At 33.4% G+C, this 23,392-nt stretch overlaps 1 protein-coding gene across 3 annotated transcripts in view; it reads right to left on the bottom strand.

The window, feature by feature from the left end:
• Nucleotides 1–21,245, bottom strand: part of LOC143257424 (LIM domain-binding protein 2-like) — a 72,942-nt gene extending 51,697 nt beyond the window's left edge. For 2 of the 3 annotated variants that reach the window (XM_076516078.1, XM_076516081.1), the window contains exon 1: nt 21,122–21,245. The gene's annotated coding sequence lies outside the window, so the exon portion shown is untranslated. The remainder of the gene's footprint in view (nt 1–21,121) is intronic. The other variant, XM_076516079.1, reaches the window with a different exon arrangement.
• Nucleotides 21,246–23,392: the final 2,147 nt, after the last annotated feature.

Genomic DNA, 23,392 nt, shown 5'->3' with positions numbered 1-23,392 from the left:
ATCTCGAATTTAAAAAAAGGAAGGCAGCGAGTCATTATCACTTACCGCCAACTCTTGCATTTCGAAATGATTCATCGGATATCCCTTTGTCATGGTGATGTAAATATAATTAAAATTCTTCATAATTACGTGGATCACTTAATAATTAAAACAACAGTAAAACTGGGGTTATTATTAATTTGTAATCAAAGCAAGTTAATTACACAGAAAAGAACCAAAAACATAATTAGGTAAATAATGTGGTTAATTGTTTACACTAGTCTAATTAGAAGTTCATCAAATAATATATACATATATATATAACGATTAGAATGCACTGATTCATCATTTGGATACCTGGATGTTATCGGTATTTTCGATAGAATCCCAGTAATATATCACACGGTTAGGCTTAGAAAACTCCATTAGCCCTAAATCCGTATACTACACCAACAGCGCAAATTAATCACACAAATGTAAAGAAAAAAAACAGGAGAAAAATAAACATATATATGTGTATAACGAACACTCAGATTTATAACACAAAGAAAATAATAAAATATAGTATAATTTACAATGATATCCTAATGCTTATCTCTCCAATCTTTCTGCCTTTATCATTTTAAAACAATAACATAACGAACGTTTCGGTTATAATACAGTTCCTAATTTTTGCATTCAGGATCTCAGCAAACGTGAGGGTAACGTTGCAATAAAAATTTATACATTTTATTTTTATGTTCATATTCTTGCAATTAAATTAATATTCTCAATCTAGTTCTTTAGAACAGTCTTACATAAAACGGACATTTCCCTATGTAGTTATATAAACAGGCTATCACTATGATGCTGTACAAGTGGATTTGACAAAAATATCGTGAGGAAAAGATGGATCACGCGAGGCAAAACAACGAAAGTTCACGAAGATACAAAGATAAATAATAATTTATAACTGAAATGTTTAACAGAGTCAAAAGCGCAGAAATAATTAAATGACAACATTACAACACGTATCCGTATCCGATGGCTCAGAGACGTTAAGAGAAACAAAAAAAATTATCTGACAACGAGTAAAAGCGTTCACTCAAAAAAAAAAAAACTGAATAAAGTGGAAAAAATAAAACTGTTCAGAAATAAGGTGAGACAATGAAACAGCATCTTTTAACAGAAGTCAAGCAATAAATCAATACCTCATAAATAATATGAAACAATGGAACAGTAACTTTTAACTAGAAGTCAAGCAAAACATCGATACCTCAAAAGTAAGGTGAAACAATGGAATAGTAAATTTTAAACAGAAGTCAAGCAATGCATCAATACCTCAGAAGTAAGGTAAAACAATGGTTCTGTAACTTTCAACAGAAATCAAGCTATACATCAATACCTCGGTAAGAAAAGTGAAATATTTGAAAAGAAACTTTTGACAGAAGTCAAGCTATACATCAATATCTCAGATGAAAGGTGGAACAATGTAAGAGAAACTTTTAAACAGAAGTAAAGCGATACATGAATACCTCAGAAGTAAGGTGAAACAAAAGAACAGTAACGTTTAAACAAAAGTCAAGCAATACATCAGTACCTCAGAAGTAAAGTGAAAAAAGGAATAGTAACTTTTACACAGAAGACAAGATACGTCAATAATTCAGAAATAAGGTGAAACAATGGAATAGTATCTTTTAAACAGAAGTCAAGCAATGCATCAATACCTCAGAAGTAAGGTAAAACAATGGTTCTGTAACTTTCAACAGAAATCAAGCTATACATCAATACCTCGGTAAGAAAAGTGAAATATTCGAAAAGAAACTTTTGACAGAAGTCAAGCTATACATCAATATCTCAGATGAAAGGTGGAACAATGTAACAGAAACTTTTAAACAGAAGTAAAGCGATACATGAATACCTCAGAAGTAAGGTGAAACAGAAGAACAGTAACGTTTAAACAAAAGTCAAGCAATACATCAGTACCTCAGAAGTAAAGTGAAAAAAGGAATAGTAACTTTTACACAGAAGACAAGATACGTCAATAATTCAAAAATAAGGTGAAACAATGGAATAGTATCTTTTAAACAGAAGTCAAGCTATACATCAGTACCTCAAAAGTAAGGTGAAACAATGGAACAGTAACTTTTAACAGAACTCAAGCAATACATCAATACCTCGAAAGTAAGGTGAAACAACGGAACAGTAACTTTTATTAGAAGTCAAGAAATACATCAATACCACAGAAGTAAGTTGAAACAATGGAATAATAAATTTTAAACAGAAGTTAAGCTATACATCAGTACCTCAAAAGTAAGGTGAAACAATGGAACAGTAACTTTTAACAGAACTCAAGCAATACATCAATAATTGAGAAGGAAGGTGAAACAATGGAACATTAATTTTTAACAGAAGTCAAGCTATACATCAATACCACGGTAAGTGATGTGAATCAATGGAATAGTAACATATAACAGAAGTCAAGAAGTACAATACATTAGAAGTAAGGTGAAACAATGGAACAGTAACTTTTAAACAAAAGCCAAGCAACACATCAACACCTCAGAAGTAAGGTGAAACAAAGAAACACTAAATTTCAAACAGAAGTCAAGCTATACATCAATACCTCAGAAGTAAGGTAAAACAAGGGATCAGTAACTTTTAACAAAAGTCAAACAAAACATCGATACCTCAAAAGTAAGGTGAAACAATGGAATAGTAAATTTTAAACAGAAGTCAAGCAATGCATCAATACCTCAGAAGTAAGGTAAAACAATGGTTCTGTAACTTTCAACAGAAATCAAGCTATACATCAATACCTCGGTAAGTAAAGTGAAATATTCGAAAAGAAACTTTTGACAGAAGTCAAGCTATACATCAATAATTCAGAAATAAGGTGAAACAATGGAATAGTATCTTTTAAACAGAAGTCAAGCTATACATCAATACCTCAAAAGTAAGGTGAAACAACGAAATAGTAACTTGTGAGAGAAATCAAGCAATACATCAATACCTGAGAAGTAAGTTGAAACAATGGAACAGTAACTTTTATTAGAAGTCAAGAAATACATCAATACCACAGAAGTAAGTTGAAACAATGGAATAGTAAATTTTAAACAGAAGTCAAGATACATCAATAATTCAGAAATAAGGTGAAACAATGGAATAGTATCTTTTAAACAGAAGTCAAGCTATACATCAGTACCTCAAAACTAAGGTGAAACAATGGAACAGTAACTTTTAACAGAAGTCAAGCAATACATCAATAATTGAGAAGGAAAGTGAAACAATGGAACAGTAATTTTTAACAGAAGTCAAGCTGTACATCAATACCTCGGTAAGTGAGGTGAAAATTAGAAAAGTAACTTTTAACAAAAGTCAAGCAATACATCAATACCTCAGATGTAAGGTGGAACAAGGTAACAGTAACTTTTAAACAGAAGTAAAGCGATACATGAATATCTCAGAAGTAAGGTAAAACAAAAGAACAGTAACGTGTAAACAAAAGTCAAGCAATACATCAATACCTCGGTAAGTGAGGTGAAAATTGGAAAAGTAACTTTTAACAAAAGTCAAGCTATACATCAATACCTCAGAAAAAAGGTGAAACAAACTTAGTAACTTTTAAACAGAAGTCAAGCTATACATCAATATTTCAAAAGAAAAGTGAAACATTGGAACAGTATCTTTTAACAGAAGTCAAGCTATACATCAATACCTCGGTAAGTAAGGTGAAACAATGGAATAGTAACATATAACAGAATTCAAGCAGTACATCAATACCTCAGAAGTAAGGAGAAACAATGAACAGTGAAACAGTAACTTTTAACAGAAGTCAAGCTATACATCAATACCTCGGTAAGTGAGGTGAATCAATAGAAGAGTAACATATAACAGAAGTCAAGAAGTACAATACATTAGAAGTAAGGTGAAACAATGGAACAGTAACTTTAACAGAAGTCAAGCTATACATCCATACCTCAGAAGTAAGATGAAACAATGGAATAGTAACTTTTAAACAGAAGTCAAGCTATACATCAATACCTGAAAAGTAAGGTGAAACAATGGAATAGTAACATATAACAGATGTCAAGCAATACATCAATACCTCGGTAGGTAAGGTGAAACAATGGAACAGAAACTTTTAAACAGAAGTTATGCAATACATCAATAACTCAAAAGTAAGGTGAAACAATGGATCAGTAACATGTAACAAAAGTAAAGCGATACATGAATACCTCAGAAGTAAGGTGAAACAATGGAATAGTTTCTTTAAACAGAAGTCAAGCTACACATCAATATTTCAGAAAAAAGTGAAACAATAGAACAGTATCTTTTAACAGAAGTCAAGCAGTACATCAATACCTCAGAAGTAAGGTGAAACAATGGAACAGTAACTTTAACAGAAGTCAAGCTATACATCAATACCTCGATAAGTAAGGTGAAACAAAGGAATAGTAACATATAACACAAGTCAAGCAGTACATCAATACCTCAGAAGTAAGGTGAAACAATGGAAAAGTAACTTTTAAACAGAAATCAAGCAACACATCAATACCTTGGAAGTTTGTTGAAACAATGGAACAGTAACTTTTAACAGAAGTCAAGCAATACATCAATACCTCAAAGGTAAGGTGAAACAACAAAATAGTAACTTTTGAGAGAAGTGAAGCAATACATCAATACCTCAGAAGTAAGTTGAAACAATGGAACACTAACTTTTATTAGAAGTCATGAAATACATCAATACCACAGAAGTAAGTTGAAACAATGGAATAGTAAATATTAAACAGAAGTTAAGCTATACATCAGTTCCTCAAAAGTAAGGTGAAACAATGGAACAGTAACTTTTAACAGAAGTCAAGCTATACATCAATACCTCGATAAGTAAGGTGAAACAAAGGAATAGTAACATATAACACAAGTCAAGCAGTACATCAATACCTCAGAAGTAAGGTGAAACAATGGAAAAGTAACTTTTAAACAGAAATCAAGCAACACATCAATACCTTGGAAGTTTGTTGAAACAATGGAACAGTAACTTTTAACAGAAGTCAAGCAATACATCAATACCTCAAAGGTAAGGTGAAACAACAAAATAGTAACTTTTGAGAGAAGTGAAGCAATACATCAATACCTCAGAAGTAAGTTGAAACAATGGAACACTAACTTTTATTAGAAGTCATGAAATACATCAATACCACAGAAGTAAGTTGAAACAATGGAATAGTAAATATTAAACAGAAGTTAAGCTATACATCAGTTCCTCAAAAGTAAGGTGAAACAATGGAACAGTACCTTTTAACAGAAGTCAAGCTATGCATGAATACCTCAGAAGTAAGGTAAAACAATGGATCAGTAACTTTTAACAGAAGTCAAGCTATACATCAGTACCTCATACGTAAAGTGAAACAATGGAATAGTAACTTTAAAACAAAAGTCAAGTTATGCATGAATACCTCAGAACTAAGGTAAAACAATGGATCAGTAACTTTTAACAGAAGTCAAGCTATACATCAATACCTCAAAAGTAAGGTGAAACAATGGAATAGTAAATTTTAAACAGAAGTCAAACAATTCATCAATACCTCAGAAGTAAGGTAAAACAATGGTTTTGTAACTTTCAACAGAAATCAAGCTATACATTAATACCTCAAAAGTAAGGTGAAACAATGGAATAGTAAATTTTAAACAGAAGTCAAGCAATACATCAATACCTCAGATGTAAGGTGAAACAAAAGAACAGTAACGTTTAAACAAAAGTCAAGTAAAACATCGGTACCTCAGAAGTAAAGTGAAAAAAGGAATAGTAACTTTTAAACAGAAGTTAAGCTATACATCAGTACCTGAAAAGTAAGGTGAAACAATGGAACAGTAACTTTTAACAGAAGTCAAGCAATACATCAATACCTCAGAATTAAAATGAAACAACGGAACAGTAACTTTTAAACAGAAGTCAAGTAATACATCAATACCTGAGAAGTAAGATGAAACAAAGGAACACTAACTTTAAAACAGATGTCAAGCAATACATCAATACCACAGAAGTAAGGTAAAAGAATGGAATAGTAACTTTTAAACAGAAGTCAAGCTATACATCAATACCTCAGAAGAAAAGGTGAAACAAGGGAACAGTAACTTGTAACCGAAGTCACGCTATACATCAATACCTCGGTAAGTAAGGTGAAACAATGGAACAGACACTTTTAAACAGAAGTTATGCAATACATCAATACTTCGGTAAGTAAGGAGAAAAATTGAAAAAGTAACTTTTAACAGAAGTCAAGCAATACATCAATACCTCAGAAATAAAATGAAACAATGGAATAGTAAGTTTTAAACAGAAGTCAAGCTATACATCAATACCTCGGTAAGTAAGGTGAAACAATGGAATAGTAATATATAACAGAAGTCAAGCAATACATCAATACCTCAGAAGTAAAGTGAAAAAAGGAATAGTAACTTTTACACAGAAGACAAGATACGTCAATAATTCAGAAATAAGGTGAAACAATGGAATAGTATCTTTTAAACAGAAGTCAAGCAATGCATCAATACCTCAGAAGTAAGGTAAAACAATGGTTCTGTAACTTTCAACAGAAATCAAGCTATACATCAATACCTCGGTAAGAAAAGTGAAATATTCGAAAAGAAACTTTTGACAGAAGTCAAGCTATACATCAATATCTCAGATGAAAGGTGGAACAATGTAACAGAAACTTTTAAACAGAAGTAAAGCGATACATGAATACCTCAGAAGTAAGGTGAAACAGAAGAACAGTAACGTTTAAACAAAAGTCAAGCAATACATCAGTACCTCAGAAGTAAAGTGAAAAAAGGAATAGTAACTTTTACACAGAAGACAAGATACGTCAATAATTCAAAAATAAGGTGAAACAATGGAATAGTATCTTTTAAACAGAAGTCAAGCTATACATCAGTACCTCAAAAGTAAGGTGAAACAATGGAACAGTAACTTTTAACAGAACTCAAGCAATACATCAATACCTCGAAAGTAAGGTGAAACAACGGAACAGTAACTTTATTAGAAGTCAAGAAATACATCAATACCACAGAAGTAAGTTGAAACAATGGAATAATAAATTTTAAACAGAAGTTAAGCTATACATCAGTACCTCAAAAGTAAGGTGAAACAATGGAACAGTAACTTTTAACAGAACTCAAGCAATACATCAATAATTGAGAAGGAAGGTGAAACAATGGAACATTAATTTTTAACAGAAGTCAAGCTATACATCAATACCACGGTAAGTGATGTGAATCAATGGAATAGTAACATATAACAGAAGTCAAGAAGTACAATACATTAGAAGTAAGGTGAAACAATGGAACAGTAACTTTTAAACAAAAGCCAAGCAACACATCAACACCTCAGAAGTAAGGTGAAACAAAGAAACACTAAATTTCAAACAGAAGTCAAGCTATACATCAATACCTCAGAAGTAAGGTAAAACAAGGGATCAGTAACTTTTAACAAAAGTCAAACAAAACATCGATACCTCAAAAGTAAGGTGAAACAATGGAATAGTAAATTTTAAACAGAAGTCAAGCAATGCATCAATACCTCAGAAGTAAGGTAAAACAATGGTTCTGTAACTTTCAACAGAAATCAAGCTATACATCAATACCTCGGTAAGTAAAGTGAAATATTCGAAAAGAAACTTTTGACAGAAGTCAAGCTATACATCAATAATTCAGAAATAAGGTGAAACAATGGAATAGTATCTTTTAAACAGAAGTCAAGCTATACATCAATACCTCAAAAGTAAGGTGAAACAACGAAATAGTAACTTGTGAGAGAAATCAAGCAATACATCAATACCTGAGAAGTAAGTTGAAACAATGGAACAGTAACTTTTATTAGAAGTCAAGAAATACATCAATACCACAGAAGTAAGTTGAAACAATGGAATAGTAAATTTTAAACAGAAGTCAAGATACATCAATAATTCAGAAATAAGGTGAAACAATGGAATAGTATCTTTTAAACAGAAGTCAAGCTATACATCAGTACCTCAAAACTAAGGTGAAACAATGGAACAGTAACTTTTAACAGAAGTCAAGCAATACATCAATAATTGAGAAGGAAAGTGAAACAATGGAACAGTAATTTTTAACAGAAGTCAAGCTGTACATCAATACCTCGGTAAGTGAGGTGAAAATTAGAAAAGTAACTTTAACAAAAGTCAAGCAATACATCAATACCTCAGATGTAAGGTGGAACAAGGTAATAGTAACTTTTAAACAGAAGTAAAGGATACATGAATATCTCAGAAGTAAGGTAAAACAAAAGAACAGTAACGTAAAAACAAAAGTCAAGCAATACATCAATACCTCGGTAAGTGAGGTGAAAATTGGAAAAGTAACTTTTAACAAAAGTCAAGCTATACATCAATACCTCAGAAAAAAGGTGAAACAAACTTAGTAACTTTTAAACAGAAGTCAAGCTATACATCAATATTTCAAAAGAAAAGTGAAACATTGGAACAGTATCTTTTAACAGAAGTCAAGCTATACATCAATACCTCGGTAAGTAAGGTGAAACAATGGAATAGTAACATATAACAGAATTCAAGCAGTACATCAATACCTCAGAAGTAAGGAGAAACAATGAACAGTGAAACAGTAACTTTTAACAGAAGTCAAGCTATACATCAATACCTCGGTAAGTGAGGTGAATCAATAGAAGAGTAACATATAACAGAAGTCAAGAAGTACAATACATTAGAAGTAAGGTGAAACAATGGAACAGTAACTTTTAACAGAAGTCAAGCTATACATCCATACCTCAGAAGTAAGATGAAACAATGGAATAGTAACTTTTAAACAGAAGTCAAGCTATACATCAATACCTGAAAAGTAAGGTGAAACAATGGAATAGTAACATATAACAGATGTCAAGCAATACATCAATACCTCGGTAGGTAAGGTGAAACAATGGAACAGAAACTTTTAAACAGAAGTTATGCAATACATCAATAACTCAAAAGTAAGGTGAAACAATGGATCAGTAACATGTAACAAAAGTAAAGCGATACATGAATACCTCAGAAGTAAGGTGAAACAATGGAATAGTTTCTTTTAAACAGAAGTCAAGCTACACATCAATATTTCAGAAAAAAAGTGAAACAATAGAACAGTATCTTTTAACAGAAGTCAAGCAGTACATCAATACCTCAGAAGTAAGGTGAAACAATGGAACAGTAACTTTTAACAGAAGTCAAGCTATACATCAATACCTCGATAAGTAAGGTGAAACAAAGGAATAGTAACATATAACACAAGTCAAGCAGTACATCAATACCTCAGAAGTAAGGTGAAACAATGGAAAAGTAACTTTTAAACAGAAATCAAGCAACACATCAATACCTTGGAAGTTTGTTGAAACAATGGAACAGTAACTTTAACAGAAGTCAAGCAATACATCAATACCTCAAAGGTAAGGTGAAACAACAAAATAGTAACTTTTGAGAGAAGTGAAGCAATACATCAATACCTCAGAAGTAAGTTGAAACAATGGAACACTAACTTTATTAGAAGTCATGAAATACATCAATACCACAGAAGTAAGTTGAAACAATGGAATAGTAAATATTAAACAGAAGTTAAGCTATACATCAGTTCCTCAAAAGTAAGGTGAAACAATGGAACAGTAACTTTTAACAGAAGTCAAGCTATACATCAATACCTCGATAAGTAAGGTGAAACAAAGGAATAGTAACATATAACACAAGTCAAGCAGTACATCAATACCTCAGAAGTAAGGTGAAACAATGGAAAAGTAACTTTAAACAGAAATCAAGCAACACATCAATACCTTGGAAGTTTGTTGAAACAATGGAACAGTAACTTTTAACAGAAGTCAAGCTATACATCAATACCTCAAAAGTAAGGTGAAACAATGGAATAGTAAATTTTAAACAGAAGTCAAACAATTCATCAATACCTCAGAAGTAAGGTAAAACAATGGATCAGTAACTTTTAACAGAAGTCAAGCTATACATCAGTACCTCATACGTAAAGTGAAACAATGGAATAGTAACTTTAAAACAAAAGTCAAGTTATGCATGAATACCTCAGAACTAAGGTAAAACAATGGATCAGTAACTTTAACAGAAGTCAAGCTATACATCAATACCTCAAAAGTAAGGTGAAACAATGGAATAGTAAATTTTAAACAGAAGTCAAACAATTCATCAATACCTCAGAAGTAAGGTAAAACAATGGTTTTGTAACTTTCAACAGAAATCAAGCTATACATTAATACCTCAAAAGTAAGGTGAAACAATGGAATAGTAAATTTTAAACAGAAGTCAAACAATACATCAATACCTCAGATGTAAGGTGAAACAAAAGAACAGTAACGTTTAAACAAAAGTCAAGTAAAACATCGGTACCTCAGAAGTAAAGTGAAAAAGGAATAGTAACTTTAAACAGAAGTTAAGCTATACATCAGTACCTGAAAAGTAAGGTGAAACAATGGAACAGTAACTTTTAACAGAAGTCAAGCAATACATCAATACCTCAGAATTAAAATGAAACAACGGAACAGTAACTTTTAAACAGAAGTCAAGTAATACATCAATACCTGAGAAGTAAGATGAAACAAAGGAACACTAACTTTAAAACAGATGTCAAGCAATACATCAATACCACAGAAGTAAGGTAAAAGAATGGAATAGTAACTTTTAAACAGAAGTCAAGCTATACATCAATACCTCAGAAGAAAAGGTGAAACAAGGGAACAGTAACTTGTAACCGAAGTCACGCTATACATCAATACCTCGGTAAGTAAGGTGAAACAATGGAACAGACACTTTTAAACAGAAGTTATGCAATACATCAATAACTCAGAAGTAAGGTGAAACAATGTAATAGTAACTTTTAACAGAAGTCAAGCAATACATCAATACTTCGGTAAGTAAGGAGAAAAATTGGAAAAGTAACTTTAACAGAAGTCAAGCAATACATCAATACCTCAGAAATAAAATGAAACAATGGAATAGTAAGTTTTAAACAGAAGTCAAGCTATACATCAATACCTCGGTAAGTAAGGTGAAACAATGGAATAGTAATATATAACAGAAGTCAAGCAATACATCAATACCTCAGAATTAAAATGAAACAATGGAACAGTAACTTTAACAGAAGTCAAGCAATACATCAATACCTCAAAAGTAAAATGAAATAACGGACAAGTATCTTCTTAAGATATCATATAAAAGAGTACAACAATAATACTTCAGTAATATGTAGGAATGAAAAAACTGTTGATTATTGGGACTTGTGACTAGCTCGCTTTTCAACAGCTTAAAGTCGCAGCACGAACCTTCGAACATCCCATGAACAATTTTACCGTGAACTAAACAAGAAAACTCGTCGCGAGACCCATTAACAATCCAGTCCCGCCTCGATCTACCATAAAGTAGCAGCGGAATACAGAAGCATTACTTTGAAGGTCTCCAGGTCACGACTGCAGTAACCTTGGTAAAACCTGCTGTTTAAGGTTCTAACGCATTACTATCATTGTCTGAAGCCGCCAAACCAGTCTGAGGCAAATATCCAAGTTCTCCATCACGCTACTAGTGAGAGCAACCCACGTGTGCTGAGTGAAAACAAGTCAATAACACAGGAAACGATACAGAAACGTAAGAGATGAATTTTTTAAATTTTCTAAATCTGATAAGATTCATCTTTCAAAGATCGTACAGAACAAGTAAAACAGACTGGATTGAAACAATATCATTAAATAGGATGATACAAGATAAAACGGTTTTTATGCAACAAACCTTTGAATGAAGAAATTAGTTAAACAAAGAAAAGACTAAATTATCGCTATCTATCAGTTTCACTTGTGAAGGAAAAAAATCTTAACACATATGTACAATCCTTAAAGTTCTCTAGATTAACTTAATAGTTTCGGTTTTGTGAAAACTGAAATCTATAAGATCAGCGTGTTTCGACATCTCGATAAATGGTCAAAGTACGAAATGGTTTCAAAGCTTTAGGATGAATGTTTGTTTGTTGAATGTCGTGTAATGCTACTCGAGAGCTATCTGCGCCAGGCGATTTTAAAGTGATAGCCTAGCAGGAAGGTTGACAGTCAACACTACTGACCGCCAAGTATTCGGCTATTTTTTACCAACGAATAGTGGGTGTGCGTGTGTTTTAGCAAAACCACATCGGGCTCTCTGCTGAGCCCTCCGAGGGGAATCGAACCCCTTATTTTAGCGTTGTAAATCCATAGACGTACCGCTGTACTAACGAGGAGCGGCGAATAGTGGAATTGACCATAACGTTATTACGCTCTTAGAGCTGAAAGGGCGAGCGTGTTCAGTGAAAATATTCAAGACCGCGACCCGCAGTTTGCGAATCAAGCGCGCTAGTCACCAAACTGTGCTAGGGCCCTAGAAAGAGTGACCAAATATTTTAGGTTTCAGTAAAATAAAGCAGTAAATTATAAATATTAACAAACCATCCATTTACAAATATTTAATAAGAGTGTAATTACATAATAATATATGTAATTATATGTCGAATACTATACCTGTCATAACCAGTAGCGACAAGGTCTTCACCCGTTGCCAGAGCTCAATGGGCAACAAGCAGTTTATCAAACTGTATGAACAACTCTTGCTATGGTGTGAACTAGATTAATTCGGTGAAGCGTAATTTTGATCAACTTTATATGAACAATTTGCAAATCAAAATTAGGGTACGGATTAGGAAAATAATATTATTTATTAATTTTAATAGAAACTATTTATTATTTATTTCTACTTTAAGTAACTGTAATAATCTGTTCAGAAAAACTGAAGAACCAGCAAACTAAACTGACTGTTTCTGAAACGGGTCAAGCAACTACAGCTTCATTGGAAAAAACAAACAAACTATATTAGTAGTTCTGAGTACTTACTTACTGGTGCAGCTAAACAACGTATGTCAGTTCTGAGTAATTACTGGTGCAGCTAAATAACATATGTCAACCACACTGTACCTGGTACATCCAGTGTCGACAACGATAGAGTACTAATACTTCCTAATTTTACCAACATCAACACTTATGATACGAACTAGATAGATTAAGCTGGTATTAATACAAGTTTGGATCGCTATATGAATACATTTTGAAATGCTTCAAGTTCTTGTGGGTTGAGAAAACAGAATGTATACATAAGTAAGAGGTTTAATTTACCACAATTATAACACAAAAAACAACTGAAATTGTATACCATTACTGTTTGTATAGAGTGAAACAATACAACAAAACATAACACAATACATCAATAGCGAGTGAAACAATACAACAAAACGTAACACAACACATCAATAGCGAGTGAAACAATACAACAGAACATTCTTGATGTATAACATGAAACGACATATCAATAGCGAGTGAAGCAATACAACAGAACATTCTTGATGTATAACCTGAAACAACATATCAATAGCGAATGAAACAATACAACAGAACCTTCTTAATGTACACCCTTGTGCAAATTAATTGAAACAAATGGTCATATTACAATATTTTCAGCATGGCGGCCGGTGTAGACTGGCTGGACCCGCTGATTTTCTTTAATAGTCATTTTTCACACAGGCAGCATCATTAGCTGTGTTTTGCAGTACGGTCGATCTATTTTTGGGATATATGGCGAAAGTTTGAGGAATATGACATCATTCAAAATTATGTTAGAAGAGCAAGGAGAGAAGTCAAAAAAACTTCTTACCAACACACTGAAGAAAAAACGGTATCAATGGGGTCTGAAATACAAGAACTGGATGCAAGAACAATGGAGGAAGGTGTTATTCAGTGACGAGACTCATTTCTTCGTACAGGGTCAAAGAAGTCTGCATGTTCGCAGATCTCCAGGTGAGAAACTTCGAGAATATCACATCAATCAGTTCATAAAACATCCCTTGAAGAAGATGTTTTGGGGCTTTTTCAGCTACTATGGCGTCGAGGCTTACATATCGTAGAAGGTATGATGCGAGGACCACAGCACATCGAAGTTTTGCAGAGAAGAGTCGTTCCAGAATTGAAAAATAGATTTCCAGGTGGATCTGGCATTTTTCTGCAAGATCTGGCTCCGTGCCACACATCGAAACTTGTGAAGAATTTTATGACTACAACGCGAATAAAGGTGCTGGACTGGTCTGGAAACTCTCCGGACTTAAATCCTATTGAAAATCTTTGGGCGATTTGTAAAGAAAGACTTCGGGGAAAAGACTGTACTACGAAAGATAAGATAATTGAGGCCATAATTGAGGTGTGGTACCGCGATCCAAAAATGAGTAATTTTCCGTCTTGTTTCAATTAATTTGCACAAGTGAAATAATACAACAAAACTTTCTTAATATATAACATGAAACAACACATCAGTAGGAAGTAAAACAATACAACAGAACCTTCTTAATAGCAAGTGAAACAATACAACAGAACCTTCTTAATATATAACATGAAATTACACACGAACAGTGAGTGAAACAATACAACAGAACTTTCTTAATATACAACATGAAACGACGCATTAGTAGGAAGTGAAACAATACAACAGAACCTTCTTAATATATAACATGAAATTACACACGAACAGTGAGTGAAACAATACAACGGAACTTTCTTAATATATAACATGAAACGACGCATTAGTAGGAAGTGAAACAATACAACAGAACCTTCTTAATATATAACATGAAACTACACATCAATGGGGAATGAAACAATACAACAGAACCTTCTTAATATATAACATTAACCAACACATCAATGGGAAATGACACAATACAAAAGAACCTTCTTAACAAAAAACATGAAACAATACATTAATAGTAAGTGAAACAATAGAACAGAACCTTATGTAATACGAAGCGACACATCATCTCTACCCCTATATACGCGGAAAAAACAACTGTCTGTGGATAGACAGGTTCGAATCCCGCGATCTTTATTTCACGTCATGTTGTATACTCACAAGTTCGTCCGATTCGAACCTGCCTTAAATAATAATAAAACAAAAGAAATGAAACAGTTTTTAGTTTTCTTGTCACAAATTAAAAAAAAAACACAGTTGACAACAGGACAGTTAAAATAGGTTGAATTATTATAGATTTATATTGGGAATTTGTATGAATACTGAAATATGTCAACAGACGTTTGCAAATTATCAAAATATTCAAGAGTAGGGATTGTCTGCAGTTAGCAAAGAAAGAAAATAATTAATACACCCACTTCCCTCATCCCACGATTTCTAAACATCCTATTTTTTTTAAGGGAAAAGCTAAGTCCTTGTTTAGATACAAACTATCATTAGTACACCCAATCTTACATTGTGCAGACTCTTTACTGTATAAAAAGGTTTATCAGTACCGGAAGTACGCAAAAAGATACATAAAGGTATCTACGCTGGAACAGATCCAACTGCCAGTTCTTGGATAATACTATTTGAATGCGGGAATTTGACTGTCACTCTTATAACGCACCCACGGCCTGGAAGTGCTGAGTACGATCTTCTTTTGTACTGCGGATCAGAGACCCTTGGTCTCCTCAATTCATTACATTAACCACTAGACATGTCTAAACATATGCATCAAACGGAAAGAAAAGGAAATGAATTGTAAATTGTTTGAAAACAATAGCATTTACAAATCCTCAAAGGTTTTTTCTGTAAAACATAGAATCCGGCACAAGTATACAACCACCTGTAAACTATTCCTTCAAACATGTTAGAAACATACTAACAAAAAGTAATTATAAAAATATAAATCATTTTGCCCTGTAACCTTCATCTTTAAAATATAATTATTAGAGAAAATGTTTCAGTTAACCGAATTCTGTTTATCCTTCGCTTTCTCTCTTAAATAAGGACGTACGCGAAGTTAAATAGTTCTGTTGTCTTTCAGTTTCTCTGTAATTTAAAACCAAATAAAATCAATGATTTCTAAAATCACAATAACCGCTTTACGTAAGGCCTAGAGACTTCGTTAAAAACATCACGTTTCGACTTCCCAAAGGCATTGATTTCTGCTACAACTTCTCCCATGATGCACTGCGTGTCAGACATGATAGGAATGGCGCATGTGAAGGTAGGTTTGTTGAGCAAAACTGTGAAATATGTGTTTTTCACACCGTTTCCAAAGCCCCAAAAAGTGATGCACCAATCCTGGTGGTTGTAAGAATTTATCCAAATCAAAAACAACAGAGAACACTTTATTTTGTGATAGAAGATTTGTAAGACAAGCTGGACCCACCTACAAATGAAAATCCAGACAATATATTTCTTCACTATTAAGAAAGCATGGATTAGTAACGTTGTATATACATATATGCTTGCCATCGAATTAAATTTTAAGTTCTGGTAACAAAATGTCATTTCGAACTTCGAACTTTACTATTCCTGTTCGTCAAGGCACACAGTCATAAACTGTTTGTGTGTTGTTGTTTTTTACTCAAGCGCAATGTTTCACAATGGGTTTTCTGAGGTGTGCCCACCAAGGGTATTGAAACCCAGTTTTTAGCGTTATAAATATGTTGATATATGATTAGCTTAAACAACTGAGTAAGACAACAACAATGTATAAATAACAGTCGTGCAATACAGACCTGTTCACATAAAACAGACAGTTTTCACTTAAAACAGTTATAGTTGAGAAACTGCTCCTTATGGTTGCTGGTGCAGTTTAGTTGTTAAAACATCATACCAACAACTGTGTAACAGAAAGAATGAAGTGCACTTTCTTAAGACCGTCACGTTTTTAAGATTTACAGTTAATCAGTTGAATTGTTTCTTTAAAGTTAAGCACAAAACTATACAAGTATTGAAACCTGATTTCTTGCGATATAAGCCCGCTGTGCCACTAGAAGACTAAAAGAAAATGAAATAAACAAAATATAGATGGAAGTAGACATATCACTTGATTGCTAATGATCACATAGCAGAACAAACTGTCTCGACTTTACATGGAGAATGAAATTCCTACGTTGTCGGATTCCTTATTGGCAAAACAAATAGACCTACAATTTGCAATTGTGAAACGTTATTATGTTGTAAAATAGGGGTCGGCATGGCCAGGTGGGTTAAGGCGTTCGACTCGTAATCTGAGAGTCGCAGGTTCGAATCACCGTCGCACCAAACATGCTCGCCCTTTCAGCCGTGAGTACGTTATAATATTACAGTCAATCCCATTATTCGTTGGTAAAAGAGTAGCCCAAGAGTTGGCGGTGGGTGGTGATGACTAGCTGCCTTCCCTCTAGTCTTACACTACTAAATTAGGGACGGCTAGCACAGATAGCCCTCAAGTAGCTTTGTGCGAAATTCAAAAACGAACAAACAAGTATTAAGATGATACATCTTTTTAGAACAATGCTCATTCAACCGTTTTGAAATATGACCTATTCTCAAAATGTGACGTCAAACAGAACTAATCGTCTCCAGGTCAACATCACATGTAACTATCGTTATAATTATAAATTCAAAATTGGTCACGTGATTTTGATGCCATAAAAAGAATTCGTGTATGAAAGTTAAATACTAATGAAGTCACACACGGTTGAGAAAATAAAAAACATCTGAAGCACCATGCCAATAGAACGTTTAGGAATACATCTACCGTAATTGAAAAACTCTGATGACGAAATATATATTCCGAAACGTCTGATAATTAGCATGCATAACATTTTTTCTTCCTCTTAATCCTCTTTATCTTCGTCAGTAGATTTCGTTACGTCCTTATGACATTATCGACTTTATAAAGACTATGAAACTTATCGAGTTTTGAGTACACAGTAACCTAAAATAGATCTAAGACATATATACAAATATTATACACATTAGTTCAGTGGCCCTGTAGTTAAATTTCGTGGTTCATTTCTTTAGTCTAGAAATAGCTCTTTGGTAGCTCAGCGCTAAATCAGAAGGTTAATAACGCTAAAATCCAGTTTTCAATACCAGTGATAGGCAAAGCGCAGATGGCCATTATGTAGCTTTGTGTTTAACTAAAAGTAGACAAGCAAATAATAGTCCTTTAATGGTTCGACGGTAATACTAAGAGCTTACGACGCTAAAAATTTTGCGTTTGATAAAGCACAGAGAGCACACCGCACGGCTAGTTTTGCGCTTAACAGTAGACAACTCCAAATACGTTTTTACTGTGTTTTTTACAAATATTCGAATTTATATGGTTTTATATTTTAAAATATATTGATTTCACTATTAGTCACGCAAGCAATTTCTTGTTCGGGTTAAACAATGTTCTAGCTAGTGTCTTTCATCGTTTCAAACAATGTTCCAGCTAGTGTCTTTCATCGTTTTAAACAATGTTCGAGCTAGTGTCTTTCATCGTTTTAAACAATATTCCAGCTAGTGTCTTTTATCGTTTTAAACAATGTTCGAGCTAGTGTATTTCATCGTTTTAAACAATGTTCCAGCTAGTGTCTTTCACCGTTTTAAACAATGTTCCAGCTTGTGTCTTTTATCGTTTTAAACAATGTTCCAGCTAGTGTCTTTTATCGTTTTAAACAATGTTCCAGCTTGTTTCTTTTATCGTTTTAAACAATGTTCCAGCTAGTGTATTTCATCGTTTTAAACAATGTTCCAGCTAGTGTCTTGCATCGTTTTAAACAATATTCCAGCTAGTGTCTTTCACCGTTTTAAACAATGTTCCAGCTTGTGTCGTTTATCGTTTTAAACAATGTTCCAGCTAGTGTCTTTCACCGTTTTAAACAATGTTCCAGCTTGTGTCTTTTATCGTTTTAAACAATGTTCCAGCTAGTGTCTTTCACCGTTTTAAACAATGTTCCAGCTTGTGTCTTTTATCGTTTTAAACAATGTTCCAGCTAGTGTCTTTTATCGTTTTAAACAATGTTCCAGCTAGTGTCTTTCACCGTTTTAAACAATATTCCAGCTAGTGTCTTTCACCGTTTTAAACAATGTTCCAGCTTGTGTCTTTTATCGTTTTAAACAATGTTCCAGCTAGTGTCTTTCACCGTTTTAAACAATGTTCCAGCTTGTGTCTTTTATCGTTTTAAACAATGTTCCAGCTAGTGTATTTCATCGTTTTAAACAATGTTCCAGCTAGTGTCTTGCATCGTTTTAAACAATATTCCAGCTAGTGTCTTTCATGGTTTTAAACAATGTTGCAGCTGGTGACTTTTATCGTTTTAAACAATGTTCCAGCTAGTGTGTTTCATCGTTTTAAACAATGTTCCAGCTAGTGTATTTCATCGTTTCAAACAATGTTCCAGCTAGTGTATTTCATCGTTTTAAACAATGTTCCAGCTAGTGTCTTGCATCGTTTTAAACAATATTCCAGCTAGTGTCTTTCATGGTTTTAAACAATGTTCCAGCTAGTGTATTTCATCGTTTCAAACAATGTTCCAGCTAGTGTCTTTCATCGTTTTAAACAATGTTCCAGCTAGTGTCTTTCATCGTTTCAAACAATGTTCTAGCTAGTGTCTTTCATCGTTTCAAACAATGTTCCAGCTAGTGTCTTTCATCGTTTTAAACAATGTTCGAGCTAGTGTCTTTCATCGTTTTAAACAATATTCCAGCTAGTGACTTTTATCGTTTTAAACAATGTTCCAGCTAGTGTGTTTCATCGTTTTAAACAATGTTCCAGCTAGTGTATTTCATCGTTTCAAACAATGTTCCAGCTAGTGTATTTCATCGTTTTAAACAATGTTCCAGCTAGTGTCTTTCATCGTTTCAAACAATGTTCCAGCTAGTGTCTTTCATCGTTTTAAACAATGTTCGATCTAGTGTCTTTTATCGTTTTAAACAATGTTCCAGCTAGTGTCTTTCATCATTTTAAACAATGTTCCAGCTTGTTTCTTTTATCGTTTTAAACAATGTTCCAGCTAGTGTATTTCATCGTTTTAAACAATGTTCCAGCTAGTGTATTTCATCGTTTCAAACAATGTTCCAGCTAGTGTATTTCATCGTTTTAAACAATATTACAGCTAGTGTCTTTCATCGTTTTAAACAATATTCCAGCTAGTGTATTTCATCGTTTTAAACAATGTTACAGCTGGTGTCTTTTTTCGTTTCAAACAATGTTCCAGCTAGTGTCTTTCATCGTTTGAAACAATGTTCCAGCTAGTGTATTTCATCGTTTTAAACAATGTTCCAGCTAGTGTCTTTCATCGTTTTAAACAATATTCCAGCTAGTGTCTTTTATCGTTTTAAACAGTGTTCCAGCCAGTGTCTTTTATCGTTTTAAACAGTGTTCCAGCTAGTGTATTTCATCGTTTTAAACAGAGTTCCAGCTAATGTATTTTAACGTTTTATCTTTTTTTTTCTGTTTTATTTTTGAGAAATATCTATATTCCTAAAGCAACAAACATTTCTAAAGATGAGAAATTTGGACATCAGAATCCTGTTCAGTAATACAATATTCTATTTAACCGAATTATAAGTTTCCATCGCAACCCAGCTAAAGAACTTGATGAGATGTGTGTTAAAAAAAAATCGATATTTATCTATTTTGGCATAAAACTGGTGAATAATCAACAACTCTACTCAATTTATTTACCACAACTCTTACGCAAAGAAACAACTGCCATCTACTGATGTGGTCAGAAGGAAACTTGGAATTCATAGTTTTTATCCGTTGTTGTTTTTAACGTCGTAATCCGGCCAGCCATTTTTATCACACGAGTACGAGGTTAGGTGCTCTTGCGTTCACGCGTGAACAAGCCTATCAGGAGACTAGCTGGCTCGCGGGCTTGAATTCTACAACGTCCCAGTGCACACAGAACGCGGCAACTTCTAAGTAAAGTGTCTGATGGTAGCTTGAAAAACGCGTGCTCAGAGCGGATTTAGTTTTATGTTAGCTTCTTATAAGCTCATCCTGTTTGAGCTTGCTCATAACAATGAAAATATTTTATTAGTGTTATTTTCATAATTAGAAAATATACTCTAATGAACCGTTTTACTAAAACGTATATGTTTTAATGGATACATTTATATTATTTTCCTATTTTCACTAACTTCAGCTACTCTCGACAGCTTATAACACGGATTATTCACCTGCTGTGATAAAAAAATAATAATTGTGTAACGTAGCTTAAGATATGAAAGACAAAGATCGTATCGTGGATAAAGATATACATATATAGACTACAGTAATTAACAAAAGTACTCACCCACCAGAAACAGCCAAACAGATCAATTTAACGCCTTCTATCGGTGCCAGTACCCGCGCTTGTGCCGCTCTGAAGACCACTTCGAATCATGTTCCATTGTTTGCGCAACGCATTGTGGGAGGCATTTGATTTCGTGGCACGAGCGTTCGCCGTTCGCGAGTATGTCAGAGCTGACTGAATGATGCATAATAAGCTCTAGTTATATAATAATTTCCAACTTGATTTGACAGCTGTTTTTACGATACAATAAAAGCAGTTTAAAACAGATATCTCTAAGTAAACGAAACAATATGAAGTGATATGCAGCTCCTTAGGTATCCACGTTCGGAGCTCTGGTTTGTTGGTCAGTTATCAGTGACCACGTCCCCGATGGTACAGCGGTAAGTTTATGAATTTACTACGCTAAATACGGGTTCGATTCCACGCAATGGACACAGCAAATAGCCCAATGTGGCTTTGCTCTAAAACAAAAATCAAGAACCACTAACTAACAAATCATAAAACAATGACTTTCTAAAACTAAACCAGATACTGAGTGATGACCATTTAAAAGAAAACAACCATGATTTCAATCATACACGACAGATTTAACCAAAGTACATACCGTTTGGACTTTGCCGGAAGCGGAAGATAAAGAAGTAAAACTGGAAGAAATATTCCCTAAGCAAAACCATCCTCCCCCAATTTTCTTTCATCCATGAGCCTGGCGTGAACCACTTGTTGGCATGTCTCGACTGTAAGTTCAAAGGTTCATGGTTTGACCCATTACCGAAAAAAAAAAACACTGCACAGTGGGGTCATATAGTTGGACTACAAAAATGACTACTCGATCGGACCAGAGTAAACAAGGGCGACAGTTGGTCCTGTTAACACACGTGATTATAGTCTACCATATTTCTTGTAAAACAATAGCATTGGACTAACTGTACTTTATTTTAACAATGCATGCTTTGTTCGGTCTTTTAACATTTTTATGAGAAGAAAGGTGTCTGCTATATTCACTGCCGACGACGCGTTTTCTTCAATACCAGAGCTCATCATTCTGACTTGGATGGATCGCAATGGACGGAAAGTTACTTAACTGAGCCATTTGTTAAAACATCGATTCTTATGGTATGAACATATACACTATTGTCTCGTGACAAATATAACTGACTAGTACTCATGATTTGAACTTTACAACTGATAATAAATTTCAGTTAATATATTAATTCATTACTTTCTATTTATGTAATGTTTATTATATGTAATCATAATAACTTTTAACATTACTGTTATTACCTTAAACTAGTACCTGTAAAACTGTAACGCTATTTTAAGATTGTATCCTGTAGTGTCATTATTATAAGTGTCAACACTGCTAATGACTCGAAAAAACTATATTTCAGTTTCACCTTCATGTTTGTATTTGCTACGGCCGTGTCAACTCGCACCTCGCTTTCCCTTCATAAGTCCACTAACTGTATTTATATTGACTCATACAAATGCAAACACAACAAAGAAAGAAACTAATTCAACGTCGCTTTGAGAAAAAAATATAAAAGCCAGGAGTTTTACAACAACAAAAGATCAGGAGATGTAAGAAGTAACTAATAAACCGACAGAAGCAAAAGAAAACGTAATAATAAGAAATACAAGCTTATTTATATATTAACGGTTACCACTAATAAAAACACTTCCTGCCCTTGCATTTGTTTTCCCTATATCGGAGTGTAGCGTTTCATAACCATAAGGGGTGCTGTAGTCTCGATACTGGTTGAACTTAGAAAGGCGGTCGCTCACTTCAATCATTTTCTTATGAGTTGGAGTAGTATAATCTACTAATTTATTGTAGACTGACCAAAGGCCGACAGCTTTTTCACTTTTTCAACTGCAACCAATTTTACCTTACAGATAACTTTTAACATAGTGTCTAATATTTCATAACTTTTAACACAGTCTGGTATTTCATAACTTTTAACACAGAGTATTTAGTATTTCATAACTTTTAACACAGTGTTTAGTATTTCATAACTTTTAACACAGGATCTAGTATTTCATAACTTTTAACACAGTCTGGTATTTCATAACTTTTAACACAGTGTCTAGTATTTCATAACTTTTAACAGTCTAGTATTTCATAACTTTTAACATAGTGTCTAATATTTCATAACTTTTAACATAGACTGTGTAATAATTCACAACTTTTAACACAGACTGTGTAATATTTCATACCTTCTAGCACAGACTAACTTGTAACACAGACTGTGTAATATTTCATAACTTCTAACA

Source organism: Tachypleus tridentatus, chromosome 7 (assembly GCF_004210375.1).
Source record: "Tachypleus tridentatus isolate NWPU-2018 chromosome 7, ASM421037v1, whole genome shotgun sequence".
NCBI lineage: Eukaryota > Metazoa > Arthropoda > Merostomata > Xiphosura > Limulidae > Tachypleus > Tachypleus tridentatus.
Note: the sequence above shows the minus strand (reverse complement) of the source record. Positions and strands in the feature narration are given on the sequence as shown.